Here is a 15,782-nt window from a genome sequence, read left to right as displayed (position 1 = left end):
CGCTTTTAGTTTAAAAAAAAAAAATTAACTGGTACTATTTAAAACAAACACTTCACAGGTGTCGAAGCTTTATTTGTGTTACAAAAAGGTTTTATAATAAATGCCAATTTTTTTTAACGCCCTTTCTTAAGCATGGAGTTGTGACTTCACAAACAAGACTCCTGCAGCCTACAGATATGAGTGGAAAATAAAACAGGATGTTGTAAAGGTTATCTTCCTTACTCACAAGGAAAAAAGTTAATTCATTGAAATGCTGTGAAAAGGAATCTTCTCTCTGTAACAATCATAACATTCTTGTTTCATTTTGGAAAAAAAATAAAAAGGTCTGGTTTTGTGTTAGCTATCCCTTAAGGCTGGCTACAAAAATAGAAGTAGTTATATCAATTGATTGTGCAACTGAGCACATAACTATCATTTCCACATGCATATCTTGCACCTTTTTGAAGGAGCTGTAACTTGGAAATTCAGATTACCATCCCTCATGCAATCAAAAGAAAATAAGTCAAAACGTCTACTGAGGAAAAGAAGAATTCTGGTCTTTGTAGCTTCCATATGGGTTTGGTGTGGAAGAATTATGCTGTGTTATCTATTTTCAGGTTATATGTGGGAAACATAGTAAATTCTGAGAGTTACAGAGAAGTAGGAATCTTGCTCCTAATGATTTGAGGATAAAGACAGCTTTGGAAAAGTGGCAGTCCAAGATACATAGAGCACTGAAAAAAATACAGCCAAGGGACATGGCTGTAACCAGAGCCATGGCCATGGCTGTAATCTCTGGGACCTAACCCAGAGATTAGGTTAACTGAAAACAATGCCTATAGAAACAAGTGGAACATAAAGGAAACAAGAATGAAATAAAAGTAATGTTTAATATTTCTTAATATTCTTATTTTTAGGTAGAAAACAAGATCTAGATACTGGCAAATTCACTGGAGCAGCACTATTTTCCCTTTGGAAGTTGAGTGTCTCCAACAGCCGGGCAGGAAAGGCAGTTGAATCTCTTCAAACAGACAGCAGTTGCTCGATAACTCAGTGACCTTCCTGTTAAGCCCAAAGGCCACAAACACACAGAATCCATATGACCTGTGACATCTTTAAACACTGGAAGTTGTTGACCAAGTGCCCAATGTCAGGAAACAACTGTCTGTCTGTGACAAGCCGAGTCCTTCCCCCGTTATAGGGCTGGAACTAATTTATATTCCACCAGAGTAAGCGTACAATCTAGGCTCACTAATTTTTTTAATTAGCTGAACTTGTAAGAAGAGTTGTAGCCCTTTTCATTGTTTTATGTATAAATCTAATTTCCAAAATCAGAACCAATTTGAAAAAAAAAATCAGTGCGAAAAAATTTCTAAAATTCTTTAAGCCTCACTTTTTATAAAGACCAATATTCTTTAAATTTTCCAACAGCTATTCTCTATGGAAGTACATTCTTCATATCTACACTTAAATCATGTAACTCTGACGATCTATGCCAGTATGATCCCTATCCCCTTGGAAAATCTAATATGAATCAGTGATTTCTAGTTCACAGGTTGCTACAGCATGAGCTACAAGCCCGCGTAGGTGATAGCTGTTTCAGTCTGTCCAGGGAGAGGGAGACCTTTAGCAACTAGTTATAGTTACCCCAATTAAAAAAGCTACCCAATAGAAATCATCTTCAACTACATTCTTGGTGCCATTCCTGGTGACATGACACATAACCAAGAAGCTCAGTGTTTTTGCAACTGGTTACTGTAAGAAAACTCAAATGATTTTAAAAATTATTGCATGTAATCCTTTTGATATATTCCATTTTCTGAGTATGCAAGTATTTCTTTAAAAAAATTACACATGGATTCTGGCAATCCACAGGTATTTCTTGGGAGTTTGTTAGTTCACAAAAACTGCTTACATACATGCATGTAATATCATGTGGTATTTTAGGAGGAATACATCACTAGTGTGCTGAGATATAAATATTGGTTAGTGCCAATAATTAGTGGCTTTATTTTAAGTTAAGCATGTACACTCCCCTTCCTATGCCAAGCAACATATTCTTTCTTAAACAGATACAAATGACGTTCAGTGTGGTAATTAATTGGTAAATTAAAGTGGTAAATACTGAGCATCCCCTGTGTCTCACAATTCAAAAGTAGTAGTAGTGTGGACTCAATGCCCAACATTTTCTTCAACAGGTACTTTCTCAAATATTGTCTTCCCAGTCACTAGGTCTTTTTTTCACCTACAAACTCCTTAAAATTGTTGCTGATTATGTAAACCTTTAGTCTTGTTGTATTCACCCTGTGTCATCCACATAGTTTCATTAAGTATGTGGAACTGTGCAAGTACTACTTCAAGGATTTTGTAGGATCAAAGGCTCAAAAGCCACATGGCATAGGAGAGCTGAAGAAAAACAGCTGGTCTCCCCAACCTTTCTAGTGAGCCATTGGTCCATTGGTCAAACCAGACAAAAGCCATACAGGATGGAAAAGTTTTTGATGTGAAGCATCAATTCAGATCTCTTCCACTGACAATTCATGTTGGTTAACACATTGAGTGTCTTATTCTGCAAGAACCAGATTCACATAGATGTTCATGTAGTGGCTGATTTCCACCCACCGCTCCCCCTTGTCCTTGCATGCAAGGGAAAAGCAGCACTGGGACATGTGGTAGGTTATTTAGCTGCCAGACAAGACTCCCCCTCGCAGTTCTGTTGACCTCAGTACTGACCTACAATACCATTAGTTTTCTATTGCTTAGACTTTATTACACAAATATTGCTCAGTATTCCGAATTAGGCTGTATTTATTCCAAAAAACACAAACAAGACAATTTTCACATCTAAGAAAATGATGTTTCTCAATTAAAGATTGAGACATTTTCATACAACGCTGAAAACATTTGTAGTTTTCATCAGTATCCAAAACACCTGTGGACTGTTTTCTAACCTATTCTACTAATCCCTGGATTCCAGTCCCAAATTTAGGTCTTCCCAGAGTTGACTGAATCCCCTTACTTGACATCTTTATTTCACATCAGCTGGCAACCAAATTGTTCTTAAATGGTGTCAACTGTGACCATTTGTGGGAGATATTCAGCTACAGAAGTGTAAATTTATTCACAGATCGCAGAAACAGTCCAAGCTTCCTTCAAAGGCCCACTAAGTGAACTTTTTACCTTCCAACTTTTACATCTAACTGACCCTTTGGTATCCAAATGTAAAAATTACTGGAAAATATATTTTCCATGGTAAGACTATTAAGGTACTCTGTATGTCAAAGAACAGCACTGCAAATCAGCTGTTTTCCTTTGCAACTTCAAGAAACAAACAAAATATTTGTTTGTAAAAGATCTATCTAGACACTCAAATTCAACAGCCCATCCTAAGTGTAGTGATTCCATTGTGCTAATTAAATGAAAAATAATTTTCAGTTTGATAGTGAAGCCTTTCCTGGCTTTTATTCTCATTACTTTATCCACCCTATGCCTCATTACCAAGGATGATAAATAAGTGCTAAACACTTAAAATAAAAATATAAATTTATTATAAGTATTGAAAAGCAGCTTTCTCTATAATTAGCACACAAAATTTGGAATTCACCAAATTGAACCTCCTTAGAAGGAGGACGGTGTTAGCCTTAGAACTCTAATATCAGGGTACTGACAAATGAAGCAAGCTGATAAAAACGTAGCTTGCTCATAACAAGATTGCACAAGAAAATATACTGCAATGACCCTGTCTTGAACATCCTGTAATAGCCATTGTTCCTCTCTATTACTCTCATTCAGCATTTTTTTTTAATTGCGGATGCATGGCAGCAAAGGAACCCATGTAATGCTGTACCGCACGTGCACAAATCACGGCGCAAAACAAAGGTGAGAAAAAGACCGTGACAAACCAAGAGAAGCTTTGAGTGGTCTATTAGCTGGATGTGGAGCCTTACAAAACAACCCCACATATTTCCGTAACTTACCTAAGACAATTAAATAATAATAAAAAAAAAACCCTAAAAAGTTATAGGATTGAAACTATTTGTAAACATTGAGAAGATAGGAAAATCATTTTGCCTATTAAGGGCAACAAATGACAAGGAGAGTGAGCATGAAAAAGGAAAACTGTAACTTGAAATTCTGAGAGATCATGGAGTCAGTACATTTAAAATTAGCATGGTAGCAGAAATGGGAAGAATCCTTCCCTTGCACTGATAAAGATGAGATGAGCTAATAAGCGTCTTCCACATGTGACAACCAGAAGTTTCACCTTCACTCTGTGCAAGATACCATGAGCTAACTTACCACAGCAGTTATTGGCATCTTCACTAGATGAAATCCAGATCTCATCCCATCTGCTGTTGTTGCCAGATTAAAAAACTGAATAGCTGATTAGTTTAGCAAGCCTACTGTGAATTCATGCCATTCATAACTACAAATACAGATTTCTCAAGATCTGGAGGAATCTTTCAAGTGGTCATCTGTGTAAAGAAATGTCTTTTAACCACCAGATACCTGACTCGGCTTTGTCTCCACAGTTAGAAAGTCATTCTAAAGGCAGCATCAGCATTTACTGATTTGCTCACAGTTTACTTTCCTATGGGAACGATATTTCAAGGTTCAAATTTACGTATGGTTTTTTTTTCCTTGTGCATTTGTCATTTCTTCCATCATTTTAAGCATCCTTGCTACCAGATTTTATCGTTTTACTATGAATTAGTGTTTAAGGAATATCCTAGGCCTTAGAGTTGGAAAACTATATTTTTTAAAAGTTATAAATGCTTAGAATTGTAAGTGATTAAAGATCTAGGAAACAGAAAGGCCAAAAAAAAATATAAAAAGAAAAAAAGCTCTGTGGGACTTCTTAGCCAAAGCTACATAGCATAATGTGTTTTTGAACACTTTGGTGAATGCGAGTTGCTCGAGAAAGCTGACTTATCCCAGATATCTGTTTATCATGCCAATCTGTCTTCAGTGGATAAAATGTATTTCAACAGTATCTTTTTTCCCCTCGCCTAATCAGACTTAGAAAGCTTTTTGCAATTGGACCCTAAAATCTGCTTTGAATCTAGATTCTTTTGATGTTGACTCACCCCGACTGTATACACTTAACCTTACTGATAGTACCATATCTTGACATGCTCTCGTGCCCCAGTGCGCCCACAGAGACAGCGCAAGTATTTCACTATTCATCCAGCAAACTCTGAAACACTGCCTTGTCCTTCACTGGGCTGTAATGTGACTCTAGGAAAAGCTTAGCATGTCAGCAGATTAATGTTATCTATGTAGCTCTAAATAAAAAGTGTCCAGTTAAACTCCTTGGATCGCATGCACAGAGGTATCTTCTTTATTCCATATTTGTACAATCTTTTCTGAATCATTTGGGGGGGGGGGGGAAGGGAGGCAAGCCCAGCAGCTTCCCCAATGGCTCACACTACAAGTTTAAAACATCGGAATGATGTTTTTCTACCTGTTCTGCTAGTATCTCAGACAAGACTGAGATAGCATATCCAACGTGCAGAGGGTCATAAGGCTCCTGTAAGACAGTGCTGTCACTTCTATTACCAATTTAAGAATGATATAGTCAAGATTTGAAAGTTTCCCAAATCACTTTCTTCAGTCAGAAATTAATCACTGCCATTATGAGAAACTACATATGTAAATTCAAATGAATATAAACGAATATCCAATGATCGCTCTCAAGATAGAATTGTTTAGTCTTCCAATTACAACCATTACTCCTTTTATATAAAAGCTATATCGTAATAAGAAATAGAAATGACCAAGTTATCTATTCCTACTTTTCTCACTGGTGTGTAATTTGTGTCAATGTTAATCACTCTTACAATGTAACGTGCACAAAATAATAGAAGGGTTGCAACCTCTCCTATCTTCTTCAGTGAAAATTGATGAAGGACTATGAGATTCTGCAGCTTTATGGGGCAACCTGCACACTGTGATACTGCTAGTTTCCCTCATGGGAGTTCTTATTCTCATTTGAGTATTGCTTTCCAAAGGTGCTGTTCTCTGGGATGTAATTTTCCTTCTTTGTTTTCAACAGAAAGGCTTTTTTTTTCCTCCTGATGCATGTAGACCATGACTGACTAGAAAAATTAGAAAAAAAAAAAACCCTCCCTCTTTACCCACTCCTATCAAAGCCACCAAACAAAAACAAAATCACAGACTACACTCGCATGCAAACAGCCACAAGAAAGACTGCAGTTTAGTTCAGTGTTTAAGTGCCCACTTAGTGTTAAGCCTGTGCTTTTTCTGACTGCTGTTAGTTACATAGAAAAAAGCATAAACCTAGTGGCCACTAGTGTATTATGATGCATTAAACAACAGGTTTAATTAAAAATAAAAATAAGGAATGCAGAATAATGGCCATGCAGAGCATGCTTGAATAGCACTCAAGAAAGAACCTTAATTTTGGCTTCCCTGATTTTTTTTAAACTAACATTTTCCCCACAAAATAGTAAATCAATTAAGGAAAACAAAAAACTGGCTACCAATCTGGATGCCCAGTTATGGTACACTTCTGTCATTCTTAAGAGCAGCTCTTCAAGGAAGATGACTATGAATTTCAATACACAGTCACTTATGGAAAGGTTCCACCCCTTCCAAGAAATTAGAAACTTGTAAAGACAAACACTTCTCTTTGAAAGGAAGAAGGCAGCAGAGGTTAATTTCATCTGCATGAGCCAGTGTAGGATAAGCTTTTGGAAATATTGTCAAGCCACATTTTTAATGCCTGGCAAAGTGACTCACTCAGAGTCATCACAGGAAAGGAAGTGGAATATAATAAAAAACGGAACAGGATGGGGGCTTAAACAGGAGAAAGAAGTGAGAGAAAGGAAATGGGATTGTTTAACATGGCCTGAGGTTACAAGTTCTGTAATTATGCAAGATGAGTTTTATATATAAAAATACATGTACACCCTCCAAAAAACTGTGTGTGTGTGTGTGTGTGTGTGTGTGTGTGTGTGTGTGTGTTCACGTTTGCATAAAAAACAACTTCTTTCTAGTTGAGTAGACTTGTATTTGTGGATTGCTTTCTAAAGCTGCCTGCTGAGGTATTCAGTTCAGTGCAAGAAGGCATTTACATAGTATTTATGTGGGAAATAGGCAAGGATTCCCTTTAGCAACCCACAAGTTCCTAACAATCATGCTGCTATTCCGTACGTTACATGGAATTCATAGAACATGGATTTATACGTTCATGTAAAAATCCACTAGAACGCAACAATCATGTCATTTTACTAATCCATAAAGAAGTGCAATAAAAAAAAAATACCTCACATTTACAAAAAAACCCACAGCGTTAGCTTTCTTGTACAACTTGGAGGAACATGAAAAAAGTTTCTCTTCTCCAAATATTTTCACAGTGAAACATTCAATAATTACTATCACATCAATTTTAGCTAATTTAACTACAAAACAATATTTGGATTGTTTCAATGAATATACTCACTTGCTGCAGCCTACAGCAGAGCACCTCCTTGGATTTATTGTAACTGAAAACACTTTACTTGTGCAAATGGTATTTCCATTGACAAAAAGACTAATTTTGCTTCCCAGAGAAGATGACATGAGCATTTTTAATATCATAAAGGCAACTTTCTACTGATTCCCAAGTCTGTGCTTCAAAATCGATGCTTGTGAGCGAAACTTCTCATTATATGCCCAGTACTAACGTGTTATTTGTCATATTCAAAGGGCTACACAGAAAGATGTCTACACACATCAAAAATGTAATTAAAAAGACATTGAAAAATAAAAAGTGGCAAAATCAAAAAATTATCCTGGAAAAATGTGTTAGAAGAATTACGTTTGAACCCTACATCCTGTCTCCCAAACAGATTTATCCTTATTTGCGAAATTTTCCTTATTTAATCCCCAGAGTGACACCTGCTGGATTTCACTAACAGAGACAAAAGGACAGACGACCCCATAACACAGAAGAGAGAGATTCAGGAGAATCAGTGAAAAAAAATGCACCCTTTTAGTTTCAGAAGTTTGTGCAAGTCACAATTTTTGCTCCATTTAGGTCAATAAATAAATGGATATATACAACCATGGAGGAAAAAAAGCATCATATTCAAAGCTCTTAGTCATTTTTGATTTTTTTTTTTAATTTTTATCTAGGGAGGATTACAGAGCAACAAAAAAAAAAAAACAAACTAGGAAACAAACTACATTCATTGATAGGAAAAATAAGTACATCTTTTGTTTTCCTTTAATGAGTCTCCGTAAGCATTGCCACTATCAAAACAATACCAAAGGTATTTAATTAATTTCTAAGATTTTACCACTACCATTAGGGAGGAAAAAAAGGGAGGAACTTCTGTTCTTTTGGACAGCATATAGTGCAGCAATGATTGGAAGGGTCTGCACAGAACTAGGGCAGAAAAAGAATGACTTTGCTGGGAAAATGTAAACACTATAAACAAGCTTGGGATACTAAGGCAGACATGCATGAGAGAATTGTGAAAATAAAGCTATGACTGACAATGGGAAAACTTAGCCTGCTAGTTTTGCCCTTGATTCTAAAATAGGACAAAAAGTACTGCTAAAACACAAATACTGTAGTGGAAACAAATTTAATATTGTCTTATATTCTACCGCACTGGCTGTAGACTTCTCTTCGAAGATAACAGATAAGTAATTTCTGCTACTCTTTGTGCAAGTATATTATATTGAAAATATCGGAATAGAAAAAGATATTCAATACACTAGCATTACCAAGATGAGCATAGCAAAGAAAAAAAATGAGTTTTGAATACCCATAGAAAGCTTTTCTTCTTTTTCTTTTAAATATTGAAAGAAATAGTATGCAAATATGCTCCATTTAAAATATTAATACTTGTGACTTATGATTTTCTAAACAAAGAATGAGGATTAAGACTAATTTATTTTGAAAGTATGTTTTAAGAGTATACATTCTCTCTTTAGTTGATACATTAGGAATAATAAAAGTCACCAAGTTATAGACAATTTTACATATACACACATATACGCTCTTCCAGATTCATTTTACCACTTTAAAAGTTACTTGTCTGTCAACTAACATCTATTTTGTTAATGTAAGTATTCTGTCATTCTTTGACACAGGGGTATGAACGATATAGCCAATTCCAGAGCTCTGCCCATTTGCTATACCAAAGACTGAAAGCATCTCCCACTAACAGAGCAATTTCATGAGCAACTACGAGGCTTTTTTCAGTAAGTGCAAAGTTTAGCCAGAGAAACTACTACATACAAAACCCAATGACATTGCTACACGTGCTTTTAGAGTGGAGGTTCCATATTACCATAATACTAAAGCAGAGCCAGTAACGTGTGTTACTCTATAAAAATGATAGCTAGTCGGAAGCACAGAAGGAATTTTGCTAGAAGATCAAGAACACTGCAAACACATTGGGAACAGATGGGAACAACTTCTTAAAGAGAAATTCTATCTTGCCTTCCTAACTGTAGGCTTTGACTTTTCACTAGAGAATTGCCTTCAATTTCCTTCATAAATAGCTTATGTTAAGCTCAGTAGAAGTGGCTAGATACACATTTTTAAAATATCGCTGCCTATATTTTATTATTAAAAACACATTCATAGCAGTAGTTTCTTCCAAAGGACCTGAGCATTCAAAAATTATAGAAATTAGCACAAAATATCTGCCAGTACATACACAACACCAATGACTGGATGAAGTCTGAAATCAGATTAAATAATTCCCTCAGCATAAAAATATACCCACATTTAGGGATATCCTGCCCTCTGACAGTCAGTGGAAAAATTCCCACTGCCTCTAATTGGGCCAGGATTTCAACAGTTGTCTCGTATCAGGAGAAGTCCTTTCAAAGGGACAAACATTACATTCCTGAACGTAGAGCAAGATTCCTGCTGATCAGGAATTCAGAGTACAGTAAAATTTGAGGCGAACAGAACAGGACTTGCATAATGCAATTCTTGAGCTTGCAACCCATGCTTTATATTTATGTGCATAGCTTTGTACATTTAAAATTGAAGCCAAACAGTTCAACAGTTATCTGGTTATTGTCCATGCTTAATCTGCAAATGATATAGATTCTAGCCTCAGCCCTGCAAACACATGTATGTCTAACACTGCATAGGGGTGCAGTCTCACCACAATCTAAAATAGCTACTTAAGAATAGCATAAAAGAAGCTAAATCATTTAGCATCTTCTGCATTGATCATTTCAACAAAACGAGGACTCTTAAGTGTCCTCTTGTTTGACTTAGTACCACTAAATACCTTTTGTGCTACAGATTTTCAAAGCAAGACAAAGAGCTTGAGATTTCTCCTATATTCAGTGAAGTCAATGAGAATTTAAATAGACCACAAAAGTAATTACGGTGGAAAAACAGATCATTATTTTGAATTGAGCATTCCAGATGATATATCACTGTATGTAGTTTGAAAGCAATCACAGATTCAGACCTACTCTCATTTGTATTTATCCAGACCTAATATGACTCCTTTGAATCTATTTAAAGGACTTGGATTCAGAGCACAACGATCAGTCTTTCGGCACCTCACTGACCTGAGCAGGTTTAAATTGTTAAATACATTATTACTGCAAATGAATGACAACATCCCATAGCATGCACAATATGACTAAAAATAAACTGTATTGGCACTGTTGTAGCAAGCGCAAAACCTGGTCCCAAGGTGTTTAGCATAAGTTTATTAAGAGAGAGAGCAAAAAAATCAGCCATTTCTATTATTAGTTCAATCCCAGCCCCTATAAAATATAGGGATGACTAAATGAATCATTGCAGATCAAATCCAAGTGTTAGCGATAGCCTAAACTGTTTCTCAACTGTCCCTCAGAAATGAGAGTCCTTTTATTGACTCTACAGATCCATTGCTTACTTATACAAATAAGCAAATGGCTAGCCGTAGCAAAGCTAAATTATGACAGTCCCATCAAAATAATGCAACAGAACTTGTAAAAACAGAGGATATTGCATTTACTTTGGAAAGCTGAGGAGAAAACAAGTGACAAAACTCTCTTAACTCTTTATATTGGAAGGCAGGGAATCACACACTTCCCGCTGTCCACATTACAATAGTTTCTCAACAAGATGGGACAGTAGACAATTACCTTTTAGTAAATCAGTTTGCTGTATGTGCGTATGGAAAAATCTCAAACAGAAACACCCCAGCACACAAACAAACTTCAAATTCAAGCTAACTTTTTCCTCAAACAAACAGAAAGTCCAAACAAAACACAAGCTGTATCTTTTAAGTCTTATAATTAGGACATAAAACCTAATTATGAAATAACTCAAATATGATCTCTTTCTAGTATAATAATGGCAACAAGATTAAGAAAATATTCAGTAGGGAAATCTACAACAGTTTATCACCTAATTTGTCCTCTCTTGAATGAACTCCAGTTGTATTGAATTAGTCTTAAGGATCCTTTTCAAACCAATAAGCCTCTAATTCTCTCCAGATGCAAAGACAAAATTTGTTTAACTGTTATTAGGGTTTTAGACCGAATCCTTTAAGTGTTGATTAAGGTATTTTTATCACCCCTTCTGCCCATCTACCATTGATATCTACCTTAAGGATGTATTACAACAACATAAGTTATTTTCCTCATAGCCCTCTCTCCCTGCAGATTACAAATCACATACTGAGTTTAATGTAAAAGCACACACACGCAGCTCTTCCTTCTAGTATATCTAAAAATAGATGCATTCAGATGACACAGAAATATTGTACTTAGATAAAACAATGAAACTGTTTTGATCTGTACTCACCGCACACACTTCTTGTCAAAATGGTTTCAGATAAGTTCTTAGACGATCAGTTTGATTTCCCTTTCAGTGAGGGAGAAGAGAGATGTTTCTTTCCGTTCCCTCACCCTCCCCCCCCCCCCAGCCAAATAAAAGATCTACAGCCTGATCCCCTAGGTATAATCCAGTTACGGGAGCCTGGTGGCTCTAATGGGAGAGGTGACTGCTCTGGGGAGAAGAGCTGCTCTGGGCAGAGTTGGGAGCCTTGTCAGATGGTAAGTGAGCAGCAGCAGCAGCGAAACATCAGAGCTTCCTGTTACATCACAGTAACCCCGCCTGCATCTAGTGTTAAGTTACTTTTCTTTCTCAAAGGGCATATCCTAGGAAAGTGAGGCTCTTCTAATATTTCCAGACAAGAGTAGAGAGCTGCCTGACTGCTGATGGCTACCATGTGCTATCTGACAGCATTGTTCCTGTTGAGAGACAGTTTACTTTCACCTTCTCCGAGCTCAGCTGCGACTTGCCCTCTCAGATAAAAGCTAATGCTCTGAAACAAGTCAGAAAATACTCATTCCATTTGAAAGGAGACCACAGAACTTGTCTTTTCTCACATCACGCCAGTAAGATTCTTTCTCCTCTTCGAATTACATTCCCAGAAGTAAATCAGTTCAGACCTTTATCCAAAGACAAAAAATATGATAGCTGCATTCCTCCTTAATATGAGTGACCTGATCCATCTTTGACAAAAATTGCAGAGACTGCATCGTGTGCCATACTGTAAATGCTGAAGAGTTGTATTTGAAGAATATATTTGAAGAACATATTTCTCCGTATCAAACTGCATTAAGGGTCAGAATCCAATTTTCAAATTCAAGCAAGTGCATAGTTTAAAGCATCACCCTGTTTTTTTTTTTTTTTCCCCTCAAGGAAAAAATGTTGTATTTAAATAAAACAGTCTTTGAAATATCAAGGGTAGAAAAAAGGCAGCAGCATTGTTATTATTGCTAAACTGTAGCATACACTTTTTTAAATGCTAGTGATTTTAGAGCATCTATTATGAGCTGCCTAGTTTGGAAAATGGCATAATTGAAAACAAAGCTGCATTAAAGGAAATCTCTACACTAGCTTCAAAGAATTATACATTAGGACTTAAAAGTCTTTCTTTGCCAGTACTTACATCACTTGCCCTTTGTACATTGGATATCTGTGCTATAGACAGTCAAAATCTGTTCTCCAAATCAATGGACACTTGGAGCGTGCCCATGATAATACCAGGCTAAACAAATGAGAGTTCATGGAGCATTAAGCTCGAGCACTATAAGCACTTCTAACACGAGTAATCCCTTCCTGAGGCTGGAGTTTCATAAGATGTGCTCAGCAACCATGACCACTTAATTTGCTCACAGAACAGGTATTTTGCTTGCTCCTCACTACCCATTGCTCATACACTCCTTTTCATCAGCAGAAATGTTCATTGAACATGTTGTACACTGGAGGATCAGGGAACTGGTCTGTCCATTGAAAATCTTTTCCCTAAAAATGAAAAATAAAACAGCATCAAAACAAAACAAAACAACCCCAAGCCGGGGTAAGGAAGTACTGGAAAGAGAGGAAAGAGGGCCAGGAATACTTTAAATCCATATTGCCACTGGACAATACAAATTGTAAAATCACACTCCAAGCTCACTAAAAGAGCAGGCATGTGACTTTAATACTCATTTAGCATATACTGGGGCTTCTAGGATCTGACATCAACAAGAGAATTGTTTCTGAGTTTTATAATCAGTGAAGAATTAAGAACTGGCACTCTAAATGTAAACAGAAGTAAACTAGGGATTAGATCTGATTTTGAACAATGATGTAAATTAACTTCTCTGAAATAGACTGTGTCACCTCAGGTGGTAAAATTTCACCAGAAGGGAGCCTGGATACATTATTTTAGACCAATTAGGTCTAGGCTATATAGACAGCAACATTGTACATAACACATTGTAACCTAGATAATAACCTATGCGTTCTAGCCAAGCACTCACGTTCAAGATAAGCTCAAAATCTGAATTAGCCTGAAAGATTTATCACCTGGGCAATGTTTGATTTGGCATGCAAAATTCAGTTGGGTTGGTGTTTTTTTCTTTTTTTGGTAAATTAATTTTTTTTATATTCTACTTATTTAGCTGTCATTGGAACTTTCTTACACCTCCTCTTCAGGTATTTGAGGCATCTCAGCTGGTGCAATTTGCACTTCAAAGACCTAGAAAGGCCCCCACACTATTTTAACTCCTCCTCCTTCTAGCTGAAAGGCGTGTAAATCACACCAATACAGACTCCCATGGTAATCAGCAGTGTCGGTGTGAGCAGTTCAAAAGGGATCTAAATGAGCACAGCTGACTGCACTTTAACCAAAGAAAGCTTAAGAAACGTGAAACAAACCCACCGTATTTCCCTCTCTTATCCCGAGTTTTCAGGAATGAGACTAACCGGAACCAGCTATGAGAATTCCCTTCTCTGTTGTTGCGGTTATGACAAGCGCCTCTCCCCTGATTATAAAGGCGCTGTCGGAATGGCCGGTTCTCCCCCAGTTTTCTTTCCGGACAGCCAGCCAGCCAGCACAGCAGCTAGCACTCTCGGCCGTGTCCGCGGCCGCAGACTCCATGCATCCTGACCTTGTTCGCTGGAGAGACGCACAGCTCTTTCTAGCAAGAAGCTTCCATTCCCAGCGAAGGGCTGCAGCCGCTTTTGTTCCGCTGTCCGCCGGCGTGGCCCGGGCGAGGCGGCCGCCAGCGGCACGTCCTGCGCCGCACCGGGCGGCGGCGGCGGCGGCGGCGGCGGCGGCGGGAGCCCCCGCGGCGGCGCCCCCGCGCGGCGGCTCCGCGGGGCTGCGCTGCCACCTGGTGCGCGCCGACCGCGGCGCAGCTGGCGCGCTGTCGGAAAGGGCTCCCACTTTCAGGCCCGCGGCACTCCGAAGAGAAACACGAGATTTGCAGCTTACTATATACCCCGCCTATTCGTAGAATCAGAAATTCAGGGAGCATCTTATTTGTACGCTATTTCCTCTTGGCACAAAATAAGTATGCCTAACTAACACACAGTCGATGAATGAAAAAACCAGTCACATAAAGAAGCATCACGACAACAGAATCCCAGCTCAGCTCGCTATAGGTTTAAAAGAGATTATGGGATCAAAACCAAGGAAACCTCAGAAGCTCTGTGATTGCTAATGTATGTCTATAATTAGAGTGTATATTTATGCACCCTTAATAACTATAAATATATATTCCATTTTGTTCAACTATAAATACATATTTCACTTTATTAAATATGTATTCCAAAACATATCCACTTTATTTTTTTCCACATCCTTTCTCAAAAGAAGATAAAAGAAATAAGTCATAAAGCATATTGTCTCTACATCCTCATTAACACGTTTGAAAGGTAAAATCTACAAGGATGAAGACAATCTCAAAATGTAAATAAATGCATCGGTTTTGAAAAAGCGGATGGATTGGAGTTGCAGGGAGAAATGCTAGCTCACAAGGAAATGGAAGAGAATCAAGGGAGAGAAAATAAAAGTAAAAAGGAGGAAAAGAAGGGCATACCAGGAAAAATGTGAGGAAAAAAAAGTTGAGTAAAAGACATCTTAAGTTGTTTCTCAAAGACATTTTGCTTCATCATCTGCTTGGACTAAGGACACATACCAAGTTAATGCAGGTCAGATGATATATGGAAACTCATCAAATCTCTATAACTTCATTGCTTCAGCTTGTTGGCTCCCATCATATAATGTGGGGCAAATTTCACAGCACTGTGCATATTTCCTTCAAAGCAACCGAGGTGGATTCTAGAATGAGAGGACCGAACGAAAGGACTCCAGTCAATTCCAAGTGCACAGTCACTGGCAGCACACTGCTATAGCTCTATTTTCTGACCTCTTCACTATTCTGCCCTCTTATTCCCTATTTATTCCCCATATATGTTCCATTTATTCCCCCTTATATGTTCACCCTTTAATTCTGAGAGATGCTTAGGTCTTCTTCCTCTTAAGTTT

At 37.5% G+C, this 15,782-nt stretch overlaps 1 protein-coding gene across 5 annotated transcripts in view; it reads right to left on the bottom strand.

Moving 5' to 3' along the window:
* Window positions 1–15,782, bottom strand: part of CALCRL (calcitonin receptor like receptor) — a 77,926-nt gene that overhangs the window by 57,501 nt on the left and 4,643 nt on the right. Inside the window, exons 2-3 of one of the 5 annotated variants that reach the window (XM_068948347.1) lie at window positions 15,433–15,575; window positions 13,088–13,270 (exon numbers count right to left, since the gene is read on the bottom strand). The gene's annotated coding sequence lies outside the window, so the exon portion shown is untranslated. Of the gene's footprint in view, window positions 1–11,761; window positions 12,105–13,087; window positions 13,271–14,171; window positions 14,536–15,432; window positions 15,576–15,782 lie in introns of those variants that run through there. The other 4 variants (XM_068948346.1, XM_068948345.1, XM_009666263.2 and 1 more) reach the window with 4 other exon arrangements.

This window comes from Struthio camelus, chromosome 6, assembly GCF_040807025.1.
Source record: "Struthio camelus isolate bStrCam1 chromosome 6, bStrCam1.hap1, whole genome shotgun sequence".
Classification (NCBI taxonomy): Eukaryota; Metazoa; Chordata; class Aves; order Struthioniformes; family Struthionidae; genus Struthio; species Struthio camelus.
Note: the sequence above shows the minus strand (reverse complement) of the source record. Positions and strands in the feature narration are given on the sequence as shown.